This window comes from Vulpes lagopus, chromosome 24, assembly GCF_018345385.1.
Source record: "Vulpes lagopus strain Blue_001 chromosome 24, ASM1834538v1, whole genome shotgun sequence".
NCBI lineage: Eukaryota > Metazoa > Chordata > Mammalia > Carnivora > Canidae > Vulpes > Vulpes lagopus.
The window spans coordinates 54,304,829-54,329,949 of NC_054847.1; the positions used below are offsets into that span (position 1 = coordinate 54,304,829).

Consider the following 25,121-nt stretch of genomic DNA (forward strand, 5'->3'; position numbering starts at 1 on the left):
GCCGGAAGTCGCTCGAATGAGAGGCAGGAAGTCCCTCCCCTTCCTCCCAGAGGGAAGACGGTGAGCCGGAGGAGTCAGTCAGAGGGGCGAGCAGGAGCGATTCCGTCGGCAAACAGGTAAGTTATTCTCTGGCCGGGGCGGGGGGTTTGGAGGCGGGGACCGTCCAGCGTCAGCGCAGGGCCTGGGGGCGGTGGCTTGAGGGCCCGGGCCCGGGCTGCTGGGCGCCGGGAGCCCCGCCAAGGCCCTTCGCTCTTCCTCCTCCCCCCTCCCCCCGCCTCCGCCCCTCCCCGCTCGCCGGTCCCTCCCGACGCCGCCCAGCCTCGCCCGGCACACGCCCGCCGCCCGCGGCCCGGCCGCCGCCCGGCCTCCGCTCCCGCCCTCCTCCCTCTCACTGCGCGACAGCCTGCGGCGGGGCTCGCGGGCCGGCGGAGCCTCGGCTCCCCCGCGGGCCGGCTGTCAGCACCCCGTCGCGCAGTGGGGGTGCGGGTGAAGCACCTGCCCCAGCCCCAGCCTGGAGCCGCGGCCCCGGCCCCGCCGGGTTACCGTCCGGGCGGTGGTTTCCTCCTCCTCCTCCGCCCGCCTGCTCCCGGGTCACCCCCAGATGCACCGATGCGCCGCTGCTGCCCGCGCCTCCTTCCGTTAAGGACGCGGGAGCCCGGGAGCAGCGCGCCTGCAGGGGAGGGTCCCGCGCCTCGGCCCGGCGGCTCTGGACGCGGGGAAGCCCGGGGCTGCGGCGCGGCGTGCGCGGGCGGCTTCGGCCCGGGGGGAGACCCACCTCTTGCCAGCGCCAGCGCCAGCGCGTCCTGAGCGTGCTCGCCCGCGTCCTGCGGGTCGGGCTGCGGGGGGTGCGTCCAGGAGTGCTGACCCCTGTCGGCGAGCTGAGTTTTGATGGCCCTTCTGTTTCCCTGGGGAGTTGAGGGGCTAGGAAGGGCATCTCGGCAAGGTTAGCATCCCTCCACACACGTGCAGGAGGTCTTTACTTTGCAGGCGATCACAGCCCTCGCGGCGACTGCGCTGTCGGTTTGCCGCCCGTGCCGCTGGATTGAGTCACAGTGTGCCCCGCCGCGCGGTGACGAGTCCGGTCCAGCGGGAGCACCGCCCAGGGAAGGGCCCTGCCATCGATCGGAACTTCATTTCTGATGCATCCTCTGTATGCTTCATTTAGCTCAGCAACCTCGTAGACTAGGATTTAGTTATTCCCTTTTTGCCAATTAAAACTCAGATTAAAAAAAAAAACTCAGATTAAATACTGCGAACAAAGTTAATGTCAGAATTCAAATCTCAAATGCTTGTTACTCATTCTTCAAGTTTGTTACTCGAGATAACGAACGCCTCTTGGCATGTCTGATACACAGTGTGCAAGGTTCTCTAGGAGCGGATGTCTTCCTGCGTGATCTGCAGGCAGGTGTGATTGTGGCTGATAACACGGTTGCCACTGTGCCTTTGTAAAAACATTTTGGGATAATTTCAGATTTACAGAAAAGCTGCAAGACAGGACAGGGTCCCACCGGTATTCAGCAAGGCGTAGTGACTCCACCTGAGCAAACAGTGGTCCTTGCTTATTTCCACACACCACTCTAGGTGCTGGCGTTAGATTTCAGGATCTGCTTAAGGAGGCAGATACAGAAACAAATACAGTGCCTTTTGCTAAGTGCTGACATGGAAATGCACAGAGCAAATGGTGTCTGCCTGGGAAGGAGTGATGAGGGCTTGCAGGGGACGGGGTTTGGTTTAGGTCTCCAGGATTAGTGGGTATTCACTTGCTCCATGGGACATTTCTCCGAGCATTGACTTGAACTAGGTTTGTGTCGTTAGAGGAGAATTCGGACCTTTATAAATTAGACTCTCACATTTCAAAAGAAGGGGTTTGTATGACAGGTTTTTCAGGTCTCATGGTGGTGAGATTTCCAGTTCCTAAATCCATGAATAGAAGTAGAAATTAAGCTCTTTTCCTTAGGCAGTAATGGAAATGTCTACATCTATACATTTTAGAATTCTTCTTCTTCTTCTTTTTTTTTTTTTTTTAAGATTCTATTTATTTGAGAGAGAGTGCAAGCAGGGAGGGAAGGGCAGAGAGAGAGGGAGAAGCAGACTCCCTGCTGAGCAGGGAGCCTGATGAAGGGCTCCGTCCCAGGACCTTGAGACCATGACCCGAGCTACCCAGGTGCCGCATGTTTTAAAATTCTTTGTTTTCAGACTTAAGTACATCTTGTGGTTAGGTCACACATGCTCTTTATGCAAGGATGGGGCACAGTTCTTTTTCTTTTTAATATGATTTCCTGCTTTGTAGTTTGGCAACATGATCCCAATCTAACCGGTTATCTCTCAAATACTTACGTTTTTTTATTGCTGCTTTTAAAATATTTATTTATTTATTTGTGAGACACACACACACACACACACACAGAGAGAGAGAGAGAGAGAGAGACAGGCACAGGCAGAGGGAGAAGCAGGCTCCATTCAGGGAGCCCAATGTGGGACTCGATCCCTGGTCTCCAGGATCATGCCCGGGGATGAAAGCAGGTGCCAAACCGCTGAGCCACCCAGGGATCCCCCAGTTCTTCTGAACTATAATGTGTGTGTTAGATCCTACCCCAGACATTTGAGTGAATGCCTTAGCTTGGCTGCTATAACAAAATGTGATAGCCTGGAGAACTGACAACACAGGTATTTACTTGTCACAGCTCTGAACATGAAGTCCAGGATCAAGGTGCTGGTTCCTGGTGAGGCCTCTTCCTGGCTTACAGATGGCCACTTATTCCGCTGTGTCCTCACATGACAGAGATCGAGACAACTTGGGCCTCTCTTCCCCTTCTTATAAGGACATTGATTCATCTTAGAGACCCTACCCTCATGACTTAATTTAAATCTAATTACCTCTCAAAGGTTGCACCTGCAAATACCTTCACGTTGGGGATTAGTGATTTAACATAATGAATTTTGGGGGAGGACACAATTCAGACTATAGTAGATGGGTTTCTTGGAGATTTTGTTTTTAAGTGAAATTCCTCATGTACAGACATGATATGGAAATAAATAGAAAAATCAGCATTTGTATGGTTTTTGCTAAAGCAAACACAATTTTATCTAGATAAGACATTTTAGATATATATGTGTTTTTGAAGATTTATTTGAGAGAGAGCACAAGAGCATGAGTGAATGTGCAGGGGTTGTGGACAGAGGGAGAGAGAAAATCCTGAAGCCGACTCCCCACGGAGTGTGAAGCCAAGGTAGGGCTCCATCCCAGGACCCCAAGATCATGACCTGAGTCGAAGACTGACTGAGCCACCCAGGTGCCCCTTATTTTAGATATATTAAATGTGATTCAGAGACCAGTTGAAGAAAAGAGGAAATTTTAGTTGTTTCATTTTGATGAAAAAGAAAGATGCGATGAAATACTTGGGTGGTCCTTTCACTTTTAGGCCTTAAAGAAGTGACCGCCTTCCTAGATTGGTCAAATCTTTCTCAGGACTGTGGCAATGATCTGTTCCAGTTCCCTGGTTGTCCTGTAAGGAGGCTGAGCGCCCACAGAAGCTGAGTAATCTGTCTCCGAGTTTAGCGGCAGAGCAGGGATTAGAATCAGGCTTCCTGATTTACAGGCCAGTCTTTCTGCTTCCATCAGGGGTTCTCCAAGTTAAGGTGCATCAGAGTCACCTGGGGAGCTTATGAAAATGCTCAGCGTCCCCTGGGCTTCTGATTCAGCAGGTCTGGACTGGGGCTGAGAATTTGCGTTGCTGACAGGTTCCTCCTGGGTGACATTGAAGCTGTGGGCTCTGAGATCACACTTTGAGAGCCCTGGCCATACACAATGTTGCCTTTAATCTCTTAGGAGAGTAAGTAAACTCCCTGGATTTACACCAGTGTAACCTTTTCCCTGGTACTCAAAGAATGGAGTTGTTTAATTTTGTGTTACCAATCAGCAGTGTACCAAAAACATAATGATTAAATGAAAAAAAAAATTAAAAGGACGAGAAATATAGTATTTCTTGGAGGGAGTCATTTTGGCATTTTCAAGGATAATTTTTGGAGATAATTCTAGAGGTCAGAACCACTCATTATTGAAGAGAAGTCACATGAGCTCTGAGGACCTTCCGTCTTATCGACATTTGCACTTAAAGAGTGTCTGGGTTAATTGCTAGGTTGTACAGGAGTGAAAAATTACTTCCAATTTTATTACTCTATGCTTTTCTCTGTTGTGTTCTGAAATGTTCATTTCTTATATATCAGAATCTTATCAGGCCCTCACACAGTTATGTGCCCATAGTAGATGTTAAATAAATGTAAGTTGAATTAAAAAAAGATTAAGGGGGAAAATAAAGTAGAACATTTTTCTGGAGAGATTTCAGTGCCCTAGGAAAATTACTATACTTTCTACATTATCACAATTACGGGCTTTTATGGAAAAGTTATAATTTATTCCAGTTTAAGCCTTATTTGCAATTATTTGGATTTTTTTTTAAAGCACAATTTTGGAGGACGCAGCCTGTTTTTATGTTACAGTTAATGAGTGATTCATCTCATACCTTGTGTATCATTCATCATTCATCTGAAATGATTTATAAACACTTTATACTTTGAAATAACTTAAGAATTACAAAAAAGTTGCTAAAATGGCTCAGAGAGTTCCTGTATACTTTTCAACAAGCATCCGTTGATTAGCATCTTATGCATCCATAGTGCAGTTATTGAAACCAGATAGTTGATAGAATTAATCTAAAGACTTTGAGGTTCACCACCGTGTCCCTTCTCTGGTCCAGGGTCCAATCCAGGAGCCCACATTGTATTAAGGTATTCTGTCTCCTTAGTCTCTTCCAGTATGTGACATCTCCTTTTGGCTTTATTTTTAATGACCTTTATGCACTTGAAGAGTGCTGGTCTTTTATTTTGTAGAAAGTCCTTTATTTTGGATTTGTCTGATGTCCTTTCATGATTAAATGGAGTGTGAAGCATTTTGACAAGAAGACCACGGTGGTGAAGTTGTGCCCTTCTCGGTCTCTCGTATTGGGACGTACATGACATAGATATGTCTTATCACTGGGGAATTTTAACTTTGATCTCTTGGTTGAGATAGTATGTGATAGCTGTTCTCTAAAGATAAATATTTTCCCTTTGAAATTGATTACTTTCATTGCTTTACTGATTTTTGGTACAGAAGTTTAAAAGAAATGAGCATATAATGTCAGAATCCTTTGAGCCTGGTCCCAATTATGAGAAATTTCTTATCTCAGGAGGTTTATTATTATTTGTCAGACACAAACATAGCATGGAAAGGGAAAAGTGTAGGCTCTTGGAAGAATGGTTATTTGCTCAAAAACTTGTACTTGATCTTGGTCAATCTCAGTTTTGAATTGGCAGGAATGGATGCTATTTGTCCCAGTTCTTTTGCTGTGGTCCTGCAATGTCTCACATTTGTCTTCCAGTGTATGACTTTCCATAACTATACTGCTTTTCTTAAAATTCTCCCTAGAGCCTTTTTGTAGAAGGTAGATACACTTCAGTTCATCACAAGGTGCTGTGATGCACCTTGTATGCTCTAAGTATTCTCCTACTTCCCAGCACTTGGTAGTGCATAGTGCATGTGTTCTTTTTGTATACCATGGTGAAGTGCTGGATACATTACATATACACATCTGTAAGTTGGTTCTGTTTTTCAAAATGCCCGTGCCTTTTCTATCCCAACCAGAATAATTTGAAGCTATATATCTGGTCTGTCTCCCAGCAAAGCTTGCAAGCTCTCTCTCCTTGGATTCAGGGAACAGATCTCTTTCTGTTTACCAGTGACTTGCTTGGTACCTGGCACACACAAGGCACTTGATATTTATGAATAGATGAATATTTATATGTGCATTTTGTTAGTAGAATATGCTGAACATCTTCTCACATTAACAGAGCTGTGTAATCTGCATGGTATTCCAATGTATGGACATGCCATAGCAGCTTCATCTTTAACCCATCCTGCATCATTGGATATTAGGTTGTTTCTAATTTTCATATTATAAAGAGCTTCATGCTGAATATCCTTAAACACGTATTTTGTCCAATTATTTCTTGTAGAGTCATTGATAGGTCAAATGTATATGTACACACATAGAGAGTGTGTACGTGCATGTGTGGAGAGAGGGAGAGAGAGACAGAGAGAAAAATTACCTTCTAGGAAGGTGTATAGATTTATATCCCAACCAGTACTGTTGAGAATGACAGTTTTCCCACACTTTTTCCCAATGCTTAATTCTCTATATTTTTAAAAAGACTACATTGAGTTTTTGGGATTTTTTAAAGGATTCTTCCTGGAGTATGGTGGGTTGGGGATCATAGTCTAATTTGTTAATAACTTTCCATGTTTTCACATTGGAGTTTTTCAGTTTTTTGTGTGCCTCAACGAGAGAGCAGAATAACTCCCAATAAAGGCCTGAGTGGTTAACACCTAATCAGTATTTTACTTGGGGCACTTTTTGTATCCTCACAAAAGTTATAGTTGGCTATAACTGGTCTTTACCAAACAGGAAACGTTTAAGAGTGGGATACATTTCTAAATCACATCAAACGTTTTTAAGAGTGGGATACATTTCTAAATCACATCATTCAAAAAAAATCAACTATAGGTCAACTGTAGGCTTAAAGACAGCAAAACTGTGGAACTTTTAGAAAACAAGGTAGGATAGTAGTTGTATGACTCTGATATAGAGAAGAGATTCTAAAACAAATCACAGAAGACGCAGACCATAAGGGAAAAGATTCATAAGTTTGACAATATTAACATCAATAACTTGTGTTTATTAAACCATCAAGTGAGTGAACAGGCAAGTCACAAGTGATAATAGGTATTTTCAGTACACATTAGTGATAAAAGGTTGGTATCCAGAAAGGTAAATGGCAAATCAATAATAACAATAGAAAAATGGGCAAAGGACCCCACCTCAATAGGCATCTCACAAAACAGGAAACCCGAATGCAAAGATTTTCAACTTAATTGGTAATTAGGGAAAGGCAAATTAGGATGAAAAAGGTATATAGTTTCACACACATTAGGTTGGCAACAGCATAAAAATCTGACAATATCTGTTGTTTGGGGAGGAAACAGCTGGATTGCTTATACCCAACTGATAGGAGTGTAACTTGGTACAATAACTTCAGAATTATCTTGTAAAGTTAGACACCAGTGTATCCTTTGACCTAGTAATTCCATTTCAAAGTCTTTATCCTAGAGCAGTGCCTCTAAAATGTGTTCCCAGGATTTCACGGGAACTTTGTAGGCAGATTTTGGGCCTCACCCTACACCTACTGAATCAGACTTTGAGGATGGGCCAGCTTAACAAGCTCTTCAGGTGAATGGGTACATGCTAAAATTGGCAATTCACTGCCCTCTAGAGAAACTGCTGGACTTGAATGCCTGGCGACATGTACAAGAATGCTCACTATTGCACTGGTAAAAGGAAAAAACTGGAAGCAGTGTACATCACAGGAGAATGGATAAGTTGTACTAGACTTCTATAGTGAAGGACTATACGGTAGTGAAACTGAATGGATTTTAGCTGCATGCATCACCAGGGATAAGTGTCAGGAAGGTCATCTGGGGGAAGAAAAGATACTTCCAGAAGAATATATATACTATTTTTCATTTTTTTTTTTAAGTTTGGAAATGTGCAAAACAAAATTGTATACTGTTAGAGGACTATTTGCTAAAGTAATTAAGAAAACAGATAAGTTACAGACACAAAGTCCATGTCCGAGGAGAGCTCTGTAAGTATGAAGAGCGAAGGTGGTGGGGGCACCGAGAGGGACAAAGATAAGTATTTAATTTTCTTAAACTGATCTGCACCCAGGGATTTGTTTTCTTGTGCTTAATAACTTTCCCATGGTAAAATTGTTTTTTATATCTACCAAATATTTAAAACACAAACATCCCTGCTTTTTTTTCTTTTTTGCAAAGTCTGTCTGCATGGGACTATTCACTTTTTGTAAAAAAGATATGATGAGGTGATCATGGTAAAGACGTGTTTTTGCAGGATTAGGATATAAACTTTCAGGTGTAGAGATTTCAAAAAAGAAAATTGGTTTTAATGATAACGATTGTTAATACTTGCTGAGTGCTTACTGCCAAGTACATCATGCGCTGAGTTTATTATTTATTTATTTTAACGATTTATTTTTATTTATTTATGTTAGACATAGAGAGAGAGAGAGAGGCAGAGAAACAGGCAGAGGGAGAAGCAGGCTCCATGCTGGGAGCCCGATGTGGGACTTGATCCCGGGACTCCAGGATCATGCCCTGGGCCAAAGGCAGGTGCGAGACCGCTTGAGCCACTCAGGGATCCCCCTATTTTTATTTTTTTAAAGATTTATTTATTTATTCATAGGAGATACAGATTGAGAGAGAGAACGAGAGAAGCAGAGACATAGGCAGAGGGCTCCTCGTGGGGAGCCTGATGCGTGATTCGATCCCAGATCCTGGGATTGAGACCTGAGCCGAAGGCAGGCGCCCAACTGCTGAGTCACCCAGGCATCCCTTGTGCTGAGTTTATACAGTGAGGTTGTGTGGGCCAGTATCACCAGTACAGGAAAGTAAAGGTAGCTGTGGGCTTGCAAGTGCAAGTGGTAGAGGCTCTCTGATCTGAAACACCCTTAGAAAAGGTCAGAGCAAGAATATAATCCGACAAAACAGTTAATGTCTGAGAGTGCTGGAGTTAGGAGAGAAAAAGTAAAAGCAAAGTGGGGAGTGTAGGAGACTGGTAAAGAGTCTGTTTGCCCCATTTGAAAAGTTACTTTGTCTTAGGTTTTTTCCTAAGCCAGTGTACATGACTTTATCTGCTAGAATTAGCCGATGACAAGTCCCTAAAGCTGAAAAAGTAATAGAATTCTGTTTTAGTTCTAAGGATTGCATCTTCCAGGTCATTAGAAAGTGGTATTAGGCCAGAGGATTTAAGAAATGATACTTCTTGGCTTGGGCAGTTGGTTGCTAAAAAGGGAACTTTGGAGAAATTTACCTTTGCCTGTTTTTTCTTCACCTTTGATAATTTTTTTTGAGTGTCCTATTTATCCCATATTCTGAGGACTTTTTCCTTAAACATTGCTTGCACTGAAAATCTTATTGAAAGCCATCATGGTATGACATTCACTCCTTGAAATTAACAAGTATAGGAAAAATAAAAATGTGGTTCTTGAAGCCCTATGTCAAATTATATGTCCTATGGAACCAAATAGCACTACTATTTTTGTTTGATATTCAGAGTGTTAAAATTGTCTAAATCAGGAGAACTGTCAAATGTTTGTAATTATATCATGTCATACTTTCTAGCAAAGTCAGCTCCTCACTAAGAAGTTGACAGCCTACGAGAGTCCCTCCATAGCAGGGAAGTCTGCATTTCAGACACATGGAGTGCCTGTCAGAGATCCCTTATGGGCAAATGTAGAACACAGCCTTCTTAAAACTGATTTTAGATACTTCAGCTTTCCTAGTTTCTGCTGCATTTTGCTGAAGCTGTGTAATCTCAGTCATAACTCTCAGTGTTTTGCAATGTGTTTGTTCACACTTTCTTTTATTTTCTCCTATATGCTGTGCTTTTTGTCTTGTAAATACAAACAGAATAGCATTAAATAAAAACAAGTAAGGTAGTAAGCCTAGTCAGGAAAAGACATTGTTTAACCCAGTTGGGAGTTAAACCAGTGTAATCATCCATTGTAACCAAAGTCCAGCTTTCTTGTCACTTACTAAATATAATGGAACCTTGGTGTTTGAAACCTAGAAGCAGCAACAAATTGCTGCTTTTTTTTTTAAATATTTTATTTAAAAAAAAAATAAAGATTTTATTTATTTATTCATGAGAAATGGGGGCGGGGCAGAAATACAGGCAGAGGGAGAAGCAGGCTCCATGCAGGGAGCCCGACGCGGGACTCGATCCCGGGACTCCAGGATCATGCCCCGGGCCAAAGGCAGGCACTAAACTGCTGAGACACCCAGGGATCCCCCAAATTGCTGCTTTTTAAGTGTACAATTCACTTTACATTTCTGCTGACTGTGAATTATGAATTCGAATTTGATATATAATTATTGGATCAGTTTATTATAGAATGAGAAATCATAGGAGTGCATATAATTATAAAGCCATTAGAATTTAAACTAAGGTGGTAATGTACTTTTAAAAATAGCTTAGAAAATTTAGATCATTAGGAATGGTAGGAGAAATTATTGTCTTTCAAAAAATGAGATCAAATGGTTTTCATTAAGAATCTTGTAGGTCCATCATGTGGTTTTGGGTATGGGTATGGGACTACTAACTTTTGTCCCCATCCCAGACTTTCTTTTTTCTTTTTCTTCTTCTTCTTCTTTTTTTTTTTTTACAGAGAGAGAGAGAGAGAACTCCAGAGTGTGAACTCGATGGGGGGGGGGGGGGCAGAAGAGGGGGCGAGAGAGAAAGAGAGAGAAAGAGAAAGAGAGAATCCCAAGGAGACTCTCAGCCCAGTGTGGAGCCCTGTGCAGGGCTCAGTCTCACGACCCCGAGATCATGACCTGAGGCGAAATCAAGAGTCCCACACTTAAGTGGGACAGAACCCCCCAGGCACTCCTGGACGTTCTGAATCAGAATCTCTCCGTGGATAGGACCAAGGGTTCAAGTTTTGATGATTAGGTGAATTTGTAAGGGATTGATATTGTCTATAATTTCCTTGTTTTACAAATGTGGAAGTAATAGCTCCAGGTGTGCTCTTCAGGGATAGTTGCATTTCTCAAAGGTTTTTTAAAGCCTGAAAGCCTTCCTTAATGGTCTAATGATAAGCAATATGATCATTGTGGGGTTGGTGTGTGACAGAGGAGGCTGGCTGCCCACCTAAATCTGTCAGTTCTTCTCTTTCCTAAGACAGAGCTGCAGGGCTCCAGGTCACATTTTTCCGACTCTGGCAGGAAGCAAGTATGAGTCAAGTGGTAGGTGCCACTTTTCAATCAAGGCTTTTTTTTTTTTTTTTTTTTTTTTTCAATCAAGGCTTTTAAGAAGCAAATGTGCTGCCTCTTTCAGCTCCTCTGTGTCTGTCAGCTGGATGCAGGGAAAGAGGAAGCTCTAGGGCAGGCCTTGAAGGTGGGAGGAACCAGGATTCCAGGATGGACCTGGACCTGACTGCCTGCAGACCAGGAACACTTGCCCTGGAAATCTTCAAGAGTGAGGCACAAACTTCTGTGTTTGTGCTTGGCCCATTTTTAAACTCACTTATTACAGTAGTAAAAGTGTTAGGCGTTACCTTCTTGCTGCGTTGGTTCTAGCTTCTGTATCCAAATCAAAAAGGAAAAGCAGGTTGTGAATATGTAGAAAACTAGTATTCTGTAGTTATCCTCCTCCACAGATATAGTTCTGTGATCTGTTCCTTGGAATGTGGAAGCATGATATTACAGAGTTGGGGTCTTTTATCATTCTGCCCTGTTTCATAGATGTGTGATCTGAAGGAAGCTCCTACCCACATGTGAATATCCATAAATGGGACTTTGTGAGACCAGCCCGGATGGGCTGCCAATAGCAGGGAGGGGACTGATTTTCAGAGCATTCTTGTTTCAGAATGAACTCAGAGCTGAGAATCCTTATTTATTCCTACTGATTTTTTTTAAGCATTTATATAATTAAAAGAAATTAGTAAATGAATAAGATATGATGTAGAGTTTTCCAAGGGTTAAGTCATTTGCCTACTTGATTGTTTTTGCTATATTTTATACCCCAGTATTTTAATCTCACATATTTTTTTAAACTGGACCTTGTCATAAGAAGTAATATATTAATATATGTGAAGTCCTAGGTTGGTCCTGTGTTTTTTTCCAATCCGTGGTTGAATAATATGTACTTATTTAAAAATCCTTGCTTGTGGTATGTAACTTTATTTTAAAATGCCATTAGTGATTTTCTGTTGCACTTGGGAAATATTGTTCACATGAGAAACACTATTTTTTAGTAACTTCAGTGCTTCATCCATAAAATTTGAATAGAAATAAATGCAGTCACCTGGAAACTAGCAGACACACTGTGTCTGAGGAGGCTTTGGCTGCAACATTTTCCTATTAAGAAGGTTGTTATTCTGTTTTCCTCATGTCTGTGTTTGTGGTCACTGACGGATCACAAAAACAGTGTGTCTTAACTATTTGCAGACTGCGTGAAGCAGCATCTCCTAGAGTTAGTGAGCGGTGGGCCTGCAGAAGCCAAGAGCGTGGCATGAAGGGGAATCCTGAAACACGCTGATACTCCAGCAGAGAAAGCCCCTTATGGTAACCCCCTGGCCCAAACTCCCAGAGGACAGTGAGGCTTGGAAGGAGCTGAGAAGCACCACTGAATCACCGATTTAAATGATTTTGGGTGTATTAGGAAGAAGGGCAGTGAGGAACTCATTCACATTTCCCTCTTCTTCTTCCAGTTGCTCATATTCTTTTTTTTTTTTTTTTTTTAGTTTTTTTTTTTTTTCATATTCTTTTCCTAAGTGTGTGTAGGGTGCCACTGTGGGGGCATTTTGGGCACCGTCAACAGGAGGGGGTACTTTGTTGGAGGGGTGCCTCTGCCATCTCTGTGACTGAGGAAGTAGGCCAAACATGTTTTCACTCCCCTCACAATTGGTTTTAAAGTTCTAGAATTTACCTAAGACATTGCACTTATATCACCTTAGGTTTTAACCTCTACAGTCATTTTGGTAGCTTGTCTCCTAGTGTACAAATTAATACTTTAAGTCTGTTTTAATATTTGTCTTTTAAGGTGAGAATGGAGCTTCTTAATTCAGGTGTTCCAGAATTTTGTAGACAAGTCTTATGCACTGTAGACGTTGAAACTGAAACAGTCTTTTTGGTTTTCCTTTTGAAGAGTCTATCTTTGTATATAGTCCAGTTTTCTCTCCTTTCTTTAACCATATTTTATTTTTTGCATTCATTAACACCCATGTCAGCAGGCAGGATAAATAAAAGCAGGCAGGAAAAATAAAGGTGATAGAATTTGTGATGAATTTATTTTCCTAATTTGTACCACATCAGGTAAAACAAAAGAAGTATGTTAAAATGGTCCAAAAATATTCTTTTTTTTTCAAGAAAAATGCAGATAACTGAATATTGCTGAATTTATTGCAGAAATTGAATTCATACTTGTTATTGTTGTTTTTTTTAAAAAATTTTTTTTATTGGAGTTCAGTTTGCCAACATATAGCCTAACACCCAGTGCTCATCCCATCAAGTGAAAAATAATCATTTTTAAAAGACAGTTTGGAGGTTATTTAACCTCTCATTTATTCATTTTTTTATTTTAAAGATTTTATTTATTTGAGAGCATGTGTGCATGAGTGAAGGGAGGTGCAGTGAGGGAGAAGCAGACTCCCTGCAGAGCAGAGAACCCGATACCCTGATGTGGGGCTAACCTTCTCATTTGTCATCCTAGTTAACAGTGAGATGTGAGAGACACAGAGTTTTAATGAAAAACAGCAAAATCGAAGTCAGAAGGAGAATTTGGAGGGAAACTTGAAAATGGAAATGAAGTTTTACCAGGTGTAAATCATGAGAAAAGGGGTAAGAAAAGTTATAGAAGAATGCCAGCACTTTGTAATGAATGGCAGAGTAGTTGCAGAAAGAACCTTCTAGGGCAATGAAAGAATCCACAGATGTGTATGATTGCAAGCGGCTCTTAGTTGCAGAGGATTGGACTAGATGGTACGGACAGAGCTCAGGTGTCCAAGGACAGAAGATGGAAGCGGTGCTGACCGGATGTAAGGATGCAGGAAGTCTTGTGATGCCTCTTAGCAGCATGTTATCACAGTGTGCTGTTATACATCATGCCTCTGTCAGGAAACTGATGTGTTAGCCGGTTCGTGGCCTTTTGCTTGGGACACGAGGAAGGTTTATCTGTTGCAGATGGTTGATACCATTGAAATTTTGTAAGATTGAACATACATTAACCAGCTTTGCTAGGAATAGGAAAATACTTCATACTCCTCTGAAGTATGACACTCTGTTGGCGTTGGCGTCTCCCAGAACTTTTTAAGGCTGGTGTGGAAACTACAAGTGGACAGGAATCAACAGATACCAACAAATAGTTTTTTCCTTCTAATGGCAAAGGAGTCAAAACTTTTTAGTACAGGGGCACTCAGGTGGCTCAGTGGTTGAGCGTCTGCCTTGGGCTCAGTTCGTGACCCCTGGGTCCTGGGATCGAGTCCCACATCAGGCTCTCTGTGGTGAGCCTGCTTCCTCTTCTGCCTACGTCTGCATCTCTTTGTGTCTCTCATGAATAAATAAATAAAATCTTTATAACAAACCTAAAAATGTTTTAGTACAGAGACACAGCTACACTAGGAAGGATATAATTTGCAGTGGGCCCTCAATTGGAAGTGAAGTCTAAATGGGAGCTGCTAGTTCCTATGTAGTTTTCTGTCAAGTCTAAGAAAGTGATCTTTTTTTTTTTTCTTTAAGAAGCTTTATATATATTTGATCCCCTGACAGTTCCTAGAGATGTGGCAGAGATCTTTGTAAGCCATCTATTTGAAACAAACTCTTTTTTGTTTTTTTTCTTTACTTTTTATTTGGAGATAATTTGGAGAGTGTGTGCACTCTCTTTACGTGTGTGTGTGTGTGTGTGTGTGTGTACACCCTTTTTTCCCTGAACTTTTTTGAAAGTAAATTAACTATATTATGACCCTTTACCCATAAATCCTTAAGTGTATATTTTCTAGAAATAAGTATATTCCCCTATATAATTAAAGCATTTAATTATATAAATTCACATTAGTACTTACATTGGGGTTCTCCACAGAAACAGAACCAATGGCATATTAAATGTAGACACGGAAAATGACATTTATTAATAGGAATTGGCATGGGGGCACTACTGGGGTTGGGAAGACCTCTTTCGCTGGTAGAGAAGATGCATCAGAGTTTAGGAACTCAGCATCCCCAGCTTTATTAGGGTCTTCCTTCATGTCCCCATCCCAGGGTTTGGGGCTTGGATCCTTCCCAGTTAGCACTCTCAGAGTAGCAGTGTACCCCTGAGAGGCTGCCCATTCACTTTGCTTTTGGATCTAGCCAATCTCTGAAGGATGTTCAGCATTTGATAGGCAGCACTTTCCGCCCTGCAGCTGTAGGAGATCACGCTTTCCTGCAGGGCACACTTGGAAGCTCTCAGGTCATTTATGCAGTGCTTGAGCTGGGACTTGACTCTCCAAGCTCATCATTTTCTTTCATTTTGTCCAGCAACATATGGGCCAACCAACCAGTCATTATATTCCTTGGTTTTTCAGAAATGTTACAGAGTCACTTAGCACTTGGATTCATATAAGTGGTTGATTAGGAGTATCCAATGCAGGTATTTTGTGTATCTGTAATCAGTTCTCATCATAGACCAAGTATAAGCACTCTTTTTACACTGAAAACAGAATCATTAGCATCTTTTAATCCAATCAGATTAGAGAGCCAATTCTAGAAATCCCAGAACCAAGTTAGAAAATTTATCCTTTAATATTCTCCTCTGGAACCACTCTGTACAAAAATGTGTGTCAGGATTTCAGAGAAACAGTAGGCTCACATATATGTGTGTATACAGATGAGCCCCTGTCTTATAGGGGTTGGTTGGCTTACACGACTGTGGGGGCTAAGAGCCCCACAGTCTGCTTTCTGCAGGCTGGAGACATGAAAAAGCTGATGGTTTGATTCAGTCTGATTTTTAAAAGCCTGAGAACCAGGAGTATTAAGGCAGGAGAAGATGGATGTCCCAGCTCAATCTAAAACCAAAAACCAAAAACCCAAAAACAAATTTGCCCTCCTTCTGTCTTTTTGTTCCATTTAGGCTCTCAGCAGATTGGGTGATGCCCACCTACATTGGTGAGGGTGATCTTTACTCAGTCTGTTGATTCAAATGCTGTCCCTTCCAGAAATAGCCTCATAGACACACCCAGATGTAATGTATTACTGGCGATCTGGCCATCCCTTAACCCAGTTAGCTAACACATACAGTTAATCATCACAGTCTTTTTCGTCAGTTGACCTAAAATGTCCTTAATAGCATTTTTCCTTGCCATCACAGGATTCAGTCTGCGAATAGGCATTGCATTCAGTTGTCCTCTCTCCTTTGCCTCCTCTAATCTGGAATGTTTCCATAGTCTTTGTCTTTTATGACATTGACATTGGTGAGGAATGTAGTCCTCTCCATTTTTTTTCTTTTTAAAATCTTTTTAAAATAAAATATTCCTCACCTTGTGTTTGTCTACTGTTTCCTCTTGATTAACTGCAGGTTTTGCATTCTCACCTGCATGGTGCATGGGTGTCCTGTCCTTCTCAGGGTGTTCTGTCTGGAGGCATACTATGTCTCTCTGCCTTTCCTTGAAAATATTAATTTCACAGCTGTTGCTGATTTATCCACTGGACAATTACTGAGGTTTTCAAAAAATTCTTTCCTTGAAACTGATAAGCAGTTTTTGGGACAATGCTTTCATACCATTCAAACATTCTACATATCAGGATGATTCCCCACCCTAGACTTAGCATCCATTGATGATTCTTGCCTGAAGCAGTCTTTGCTAGTATGACTTTCTATCTTCTTCACTCCCTCCATATTTACCAGTCGGCCCTCAGCATCCTGCTATATACACAGGGCTGTCTTTTCCCATCGGTTCATCCATCTGCCAACTATGAACATGGACTTGTCCATTCGTGTGTCTAATGGTGCTTAATTATTTGGTGCTCACATTGTCCCAGATTTGGCCAGGAGGAGCCCCTTCCAGCTGACTCTTGTGTCTGTGTTACATCATCATCATCATCTTTTTTAAACATTTCTTGGGCAGCCCGGGTGGCTCAGCGGTTTAGCGCCGCCTTTGGCCCAGGGTATGATCCTAGAGACCCGGGATCGAGTCCCATGTTGGGCTCCCTGCATGGAGCCTGCTTCTCCCTCTGTGTCTCTACCTCTCTCTGTCTCTTTGTGTCTCTATAAATAAATAAATAAATCTTTAAAAAAAAACATTTCTCCACTTTATGACATAATAAAATGTTCTAGGCTTATATTGTACACCTACTTTGCCCCAGCCCTAGAATCTGCCTTTTCTTGAGGCTGCCAAGTTCCTTTTAGTGGGAGTGGTGTTAGGGGCCAAGATCTGGTGCTAAGGGTGTATTAATTGTTTCTGCCCACCTCCCTCTGTTCTTGCGTGTCAGTGTAAGGTCTCTGAGTGCTTCCTCAGACATTTACTTTTTAATAAGTTCCCCATATCTTTCCTTTTATTTATTTTGATTCAGAGTTTAGTCCAAGAACCACAATCATAAATGTGTTTCTGTCTTAGAGCTTCTTTTTTTTTTTAATTTATTTTTTATTGGTGTTCAATTTGCCAACATATAGAATAACACCCAGTGCTCATCCCATCAAGTGCCCCCCCCTCAGTGCCCGTCACCCAGTCACCCCCAACCCCCACCCACCTTTCTTTTCTTTTTTTTGAGTGGTCAATTTCCATTCAACCGTATGTAGAGATTTTTAAAAAAGCATCCCTGTCAGTTGTCTTCCCAAAGTAATATGTTTTAGAAAGTATAGGAAAATGCCAGGAGGAAGAAAAGTGACCCATAATTTTGCCACCCAGAGGAAATAAAAAAACTATTAACTTTGGTATATAAACGGACTTGGTTAAAACTACCTCCATTTAAAAAAATTAATACTGAAGCCTTTTCTCCTTTCTAAATATACTTTTTTAGCACTCAGATCTTTGATACCTAATAATTTATATTCCACATGTTCTGAGACTTGATAGTTTTTATATCGTGTGTTAGCTTATTGACATTTGGAATTACAGTGTTTCCCAGATTTCTTCCCAAATTAGCAGTTTCTGTCTTTTTTCCCTGCAGCTCTCTGATGAGACATTGTAAACCCCCCCCCCCCCCCCCAGTGGACCTGGTGATGTGGTCTCAGCAAGAGCTCTGGAACGTGTCTCTTCGTGGGTTTTTGTTGTATTTCTCCCACATTCGCAATTTGGAAATCCCTTTTTTCTTCCTGTTTTTTCTGCTGGAATGAAAAAAAAAAAAAAAAAGAAATCCATACCTAAGAGTTCATTTTCTATTGGTTGAGTGTGATATGGCTCCTTACTGTCACTGAGGGGTTTTCTCCTTGAATGCAGGGGTCTTCTTCCTCCTCCCCTCCCCTCTGGCCCAGGACGCTGAGGCTTAGGTGCAGTGGTAGGTGGTCGCCACGGGGGCTGCCTATTGTTGGGAAGCTTGGGATGAAAACAAAGGCTTCCTTCTTTGTACTTTAATGTTCTCTTTCACTAGTGTTTAAAATTTTTAGAGTAAATGGATTACGTGTTTCTTTTTCTTCTCCTCCTCCTCGTTCCTCAGCTTTCAGTATGCCATGTGCTTCATTTCATTCTCTTGCCTTTTGATAAAGATAAAAGGCAAATTTGAGTAAAGTATACTAACTTTTATCATGGAATGCTTTTTTTATGGCTGTATTATAAATTCTTGAAAATAAAGGGTCTAATGGAAACACTTAATGAGAAAGTATAGGGGCTCTATCACATATACCTCCCCCCCCCTTTTTTAGTGAATAGACCGTTTAAACTAAATTAAGTAAAGGATATAAATTCTGTTGTTTCAGTTTTAATATTTCATGACTGATTTTATAGATGAAATTATATTTTACAATAAATAGGAAGAAGAATTTATACAGCCTGTTCTATTTGATGTGAAACAGCAAATCCCATTTCTCTGCAGTTGTAAAGAAAATTCATTATAATGTCTTTAGTTGTAAGAGATGGTTTCATTGTGATTAGTTACATTGATAATAAAACAACCTTTTCAAATGGCATAAGATACCAAGGATCCTGTGTGTCTGCTTTTAATGGCATTGAACTTTTTCATTCTCTACTCAGTCTTCATTCCCCTTCTTTTATCCTGTTTTCCTGTTCCAATAAAACTTTTATTTCTTTAAAATAAATTTTAAAAAATTGGTAGAAATACTAACAAGCATTGATTTAAAAAAAATCCGTTGTGAAAGATATATTAAATTTTAACATTTTGTGTAAAATATTTCTGACTACAAAAAGCTGCATTTGTCAGAGATGGTTGATATAAGATTATCGTAAAATTAACTTTATTACTGAATCAATTTAATGTATTTGGAAAATAGTACTTGAAGTGTAGGAAGATTAAAAAAAAAAAAAAAAAAGAAATAGCCAGGTAAGAAGGCTGAGCTACTTTTACAGTTTATCTTGCCCCATGGTTGGTTGTTTTATGTTGATTTTAATACATTTTCGTAAGTAGTGTTGGAAAGGTGGAACTCTTTGGTAATCAAAGGGATGATGGTCTTTTAGTATGGTTTTTTAGTGATTGTTTTAGCTCTACCATAGGTACCAAGCACATATTCTAATTTTTAACTTGCAGGCAAAAGTGAATTGGATATTGGAAATAAAACATGTTTCCCTAGAATAGAAGCAAAAATCTGTTCTGATTTGAGTGAGAATTTTTTTCTCTGTCAAATAGTTTTACTTTACTCCTACCCTTTGGGCTGGGGAGCACATAGTTGGGGCCTGCTTGTTCAGTGTGTCCCTGGACACTGGCCGGGGAAGGTTCTTTGTTGGGACTAAGCTAAACATGGTACATGAGATACTTTGGAGTTGGAACTTAATCAGGTATGAGGAGTCCTGCGGCCAGTGTCCCCTGGATCTTCTGAGCTTGCATGTGTCCTGCTAGGGGAAGGAGGGGGTCATGTGGCCTTTGGCCAATGCATGTGTTCACCATGTGAGCTGCCCCATTGGATTTCGCGACTGTTAGGAATGGAGGCTGCTAACATTTCAGAGTCTAGCTGGAAAGGAACTCATGGCTACCATTAGTTCTGGGGCAGGTTGCTCTCTGAGCAATCCCTGGGGCCTATACAAGTGAGTGTCTTCTTCCAAAATGAGCAGGTTTTTCAGGAACCATTAAGACATTCCTTTTATTCCATAAAAATCTAAATTTAAGACTCTTCCTCGTCTCTTTATTAGTTAGCTCTTTAATAACTCTTGACTTTGTTATATCAGTTTTTCATTGTAAGCTGTATCAGATCTGGTTTTGGTAGTGAAAGAGGTATAAATGTCAGTTGATTAAAGTTATAAAATCTTACAGAAGTTTGATAAGATTTCTGCTCTTGACATGCATATTATACAATGTATTTCAGTGAACACGTACTGATCCCCTCTTGTGTACCTTAATCTTAATGTGCTAGCACAGAGGATTCTGTGGTTAAAGGTTAGAGCACATAAGAAAGGAAGTGTATAGAACATACACATAAAGGAGGGTGAAACTGAGCCATTGTTATTTTTGACAAGGTGGACAGAAGGGCATTCTATTAGTTCTCTGTCCCTATGTAACAAATTATGTTAAAACTCAGTGACTTAAAGAAACAAGCATCTGTTACTCCTGGTTCTGTGGATTGGGAAGGTTCTGGCTCCTGGTTTCTCCAGCAGTCAGGTTGTTATGGGGGCAGTGGTCATCGGCAGTCTGACTTGGTGCTGGAGTAGCTGCTCGCCGGCTGGTAGGAGCCCTGTGTTCCTCTCCGGCCCATGATGGGAGCTTAGTCTCCTGCCCCACACAGAGGCTGCATGAATGTCCTCACAGCAGGCAGGCCAGAGAGGGGGCCCACAGAGAGCCTGTGCCTTTCATGACCTGCTCTCTGGAGTCAGACACCGTCACTTCCACTTACAAGCAGGTCAGTGAAGCCAGCCCACACAGAGGGGACAGAATGAGGTTTCTGTCCTTTGAAGGGAATGTCAGACAATCTGTGGACTCATTTTAAACTACCACAGGCCTTTTCCTGGGTGAGGAAATGGACATGCTTACCAACTTACTATGTAGGAATGCACTGTGGCCTGTTCTCTGGATAAGGACGTGGGTTTTACTGGACCGAAGTATTCATGCACTGGTCTGATGGTACACAAACCATGACTGTGGATACATCCATTCCTAGTGGTAAAGCTGCCTCTGGTGTTATCTAGTGAATGGATTTTAGGGTGCTAAATTATACTCTATTGTCATGGAAGAATTCATTCAACTTAGAGCATTTTCATAGAAAATCGAGGTTTTTTTTTTTTTGTGTTGTGGTCTCTGTTACAAATTGTAACTCGAAAAATGGATTGGGTGATACTTTATTCATTTAGATGATAGCATAATGGTAAGTCTGGTTGGAAGTGGCAGGTAGAAGAGATCTGAGTAGTCCACTGGTTTCCATGTATTCCTGTCCCATTCACCTGTGACTTTTGCAGCTCATAATAGACTTGTAGGAAGTCTTACCTGCCTTACCCTGTCCTTCTGGGAGGAGAGAATACCTACTGTCAGATCTTAATGACTTCTGGAGTTCATCCTTTTTTGAACTCCCCAAAGGGAAAGGACAAAAGACCATTGGGAGTTTTTATATATGCATGTGTGTGCGCACCTGCCATGCTGCACTCACGTGTCCCCTGCTGTGATTTTACTGTTGGCCTGGTGCCAACAGGTACTCACCTCACACTGCTTGCACTACTAACGGGGGTGAATGCAGGAGGGATGAAGGGTGAGGTGCCATGGAGTGGAAACAGGAAGGGTGGTTTCTAGCGTGGGTGGCTTTGTCACACCAGTGAGAGGTGTCTATGAGCGTGTAAGAGAAAGGAGGAGCATGCATGAGCCAGTTGCTCGAGCTCATTTAACATGTAAGTGTCAGAATAGAGAAAAGGGATGAAGAGAGAAATAAAGATGAGTTTGGAACGGGTGAAGAGTACACCCTAAGTGAGGAAGGTGAAGGGAGAGACTTCGGGCACTCTGCCCAGAGTAAAGAGCTTGTGAAATGGTTCAGTAATCACCCTTCTCCTGTATTTGTGAAGTTCTTTCTTTCAAAGGCTGAAAGAAACTTCCTGTGAGCACTGGCCACCAGGTGTCATCAGAAGGCTGCTATTGATTTGTTTTATTTTGTTCTTAAAGAGTATATGAGTGTTTTAAAAAAAAGTACAGGAGTGTCTTGATTTCTCTCTTGCAACTTTTTAAATAATTTTAAACCATGGCAGAGACTGTGTCAATTAGAGCAGGAACTTACTTTTATGACAGATTCTTGGTGAGGTAATAATTTATAGGTGAAATTGAAGATGATAAAGTTACATGCAGCTTACTTGTTTCTTTCTTTCTTTCTTTCTTTCTTTCTTTCTTTCTTTCTTTCTTTCTTTTTTAAGTCAGGGAACAACTGGTTGGGAATTTGGATAAGGAGATAAAGTGCATGGAATTACGTGTTTAAGAATCTTTGTGGCACAGTGAGGATATGTATTGAATGGTAATTAATGGATTTGTATAGGAAACATGCTTTCAGAAGATGGGTTTAATACTGTATCCCATTACTTTAGCATAGACCCCTCCTGGGTGTTCTGAGTCTTGAAACTTTACTCTGGGAGGATGTATGAGACTCATTTTCTTTCTCCACTGGTACCAGTATTTTGCGAAGAAACAGAGATTATTTCTTACTTACTGCTGTTTGGCAGTGAGTCCCTTAGCTGTTCATTTGCTTTGTTTCTGAGAAAATTAAAGGTACTTTCTGGTTGGCTTTCCATAAATGTTTGTTGAGCGAATGAATGAAATTTGCCTCCTGAAAAATGAGCACTTAAACTGTCGTAGCTGGGTGAGTTGGATTCTCTCCCTCATCTCCATTGGCAGTTTGGTGCTTGTTCTCATAATCTTTCTGTTGAAGACTCTTTTGTTTAATTTACATTAGCATGAATGCTCTCACTTCTGTTTAATCCCCTTTAGATCACTTTAAGATATTTATTAAATCATTTTACTGACATCATTCTAGTTCTGGACCTTGTAACTTAAACTATTGGAAAACACTCTCTCTGCGTGTATAATTTTTCTACCTGTGGTGTGTCCTGCATATTGAAAAATTAATCATCCTAAAGTACTGCTGTGTTTTGGTGATTCCTCACTGGCACTACTGAATAAATTCCAACTTTCATTTCATAGCCTTGTGTGACATGGTCTTCGGTTGACCCCCTTCTTTTGTATAGTAGAAAATCAGCACTGTGGCTTTCTGGACTGCAGGCAGCAGTCTTGCGTGCTTGCATTGCAGGTGTTGTGTGGCTTTGCTTAATCCCTTTCTTCTACTTGAGTTGTTTCACTGCTGCTACCTGCTCTGTCAAAAAAAGAAAAAAGTAGTTTCAATTTCCTCAAGCTGTAGCTCATATGTTATTTCTGCTATTTGACCAGATACTCTGCTTGGAAGTATGATTCCTTGCTCATTGATACAGCTGTAGATCTTAGTTCCTGTCACACATGTTCATATGTGGCCTTGTATTAGAGTTCCTTTGTGTGTATGTGACATGGCTCATAACAGAACAAGAGCCTGGTAAGGGCAAAGAACACATCTGTAGCACGATAGTTCCCTTCACTCAGCATATATTTGTTGAATGTTTGTTCTTTCTTGATAAAATAAGATGTTGAATTATTTCATTACTTTAAAAAATCAGTTGGGTAGTAACAAGTGTAGAAATATTTCTCCTTTTGTTTTAAAATTTTGGAGGCTTATTATAAAAAAAAAATAAAATTTTGGAGGCATTCTATAGAAGATAAAGGATTTCGTTATTTTGAGTGTACACATTAATGCAGTGGTCACTCTTTTGTCTCAAAAACGTATTAGTAGGTGCCATCATTAGAACATTCATTCTGCTTAGGTGTGTGTGAGTTGGTGGTTGTTCTATGTTTTAAACCATGGCAGAGACTTCTAAAGATGAAACTCCTGCTAGTGTCCACAGTGAAGGTAGTAGAGTAGTATGCCATAGCAGTGTTGGAAGGGTAAGAGATGGCTGGAGTCATCATCGAAAGGAAGAGAATTGGGGATCCCTGGGTGGCTCAGCGGTTTAACGCTACCTTCAGCCTAAGGCATGATCCTGAAGTCCCGGGATCAAGTCCCACATTGGGCTCCTTGCATCCATGCTTCTCCCTCTGCCTGCGTCTTCATCCTGCTTCTTCCTGCCTGCATCTCTGCCTCTCTCTCTCTCTCTCTCTCTCTCATGAGTAAATAAATAAAAATTTTGAAAAAAAAAAGAAAGAGAATTCACACCATTTTAGACAATACATTAAAAAGAACATAAGTTATGCTATGGACATTTTCAAACATGTACATATACAGGCCTATACAAAAGGTGATGGAATAGTATATTGAATTTCCATGTAACTGTCACTCAGCATTAATCTTTATCACCACATAGCCTTCACTGTGTCCCTCTGCTCAACTCTTTTGAGGTATACCTCAGATATTTTTCATTTTACCTATAAATACTCAGAGAAGAGACATTTTTTTTTTGTATGGAAGAGACATTTTTTTTATAGCACAAGGAAATATTTGCTTATTCTAGTACCTTATATGTGCTTGGAATTGTTCTAGGCTCTTGGGATATAAAGGTGGATAAAATAAACCATGCCCTTACTTTCTAGCATGGGAAGACAAAAATAAACCAGACATATAAATAACCAGAACAGGAAAAAATTGATTTCATCAAAATTTAAAACTTTTGCTTATCAAAAGACATTAATAAAGTGAAAAGGAAGAAAATATTTGTGAAACTATGTATCTGACAAGTGATTTATATTCAGAACACATAAACATCTCCTCCAGCTCAATAATAAAATAGACAACCTGTGTAAGAAGTGGGCAAAAGGTTAACAAACATTTCATAAAACACATAACAAAGTATTTATCACCATCACTAGCTGTCAGGGAAATGCAGATTAAAGCCATACACACCTACCAGAATGACTTAAATTGCAAAGACTGACAGCATCAAATATTGGCGAGAATGTATGGATTAGTCAAAATGCTTGACATTGCTGGTGGCTGTGTAGAACAGCACAGCCACTTTGAAAATCAGTCAGATCATTTCTCATAAAGCTATCATACACCTCTGCTCCTGTAGTTCAGTATTACTATGCTTAGGTGTTTGCACAAAAGGAATGAAAATATATGTCCATAAAAAGACTTTGCAAAGAATATTCATAGTGGCTTTATCATAATAGCCAAAGAGGAGGAAACCGCTCAGGTGTCCATCGACGGAATTGTGGTATATCCATACAACAGAATACTGCTCAGCACCAAAGTGGAACACATGCACTGTTAATACACGCAATAAAGACATTGTATTGAGCAAAGGAGGCAGACCTTCCTTTCCCC

General features: G+C 41.0%; 1 protein-coding gene across 3 annotated transcripts in view; it reads left to right on the forward strand.

Annotated features, from left to right (window-relative positions):
• ZNF407 (zinc finger protein 407) overlaps positions 1-25,121 on the forward strand; it is a 448,632-nt gene continuing 423,511 nt past the window's right edge. For all 3 annotated transcript variants that reach the window (XR_005985480.1, XM_041739732.1, XM_041739733.1), the window contains exon 1: positions 1-116. The gene's annotated coding sequence lies outside the window, so the exon portion shown is untranslated. The remainder of the gene's footprint in view (positions 117-25,121) is intronic.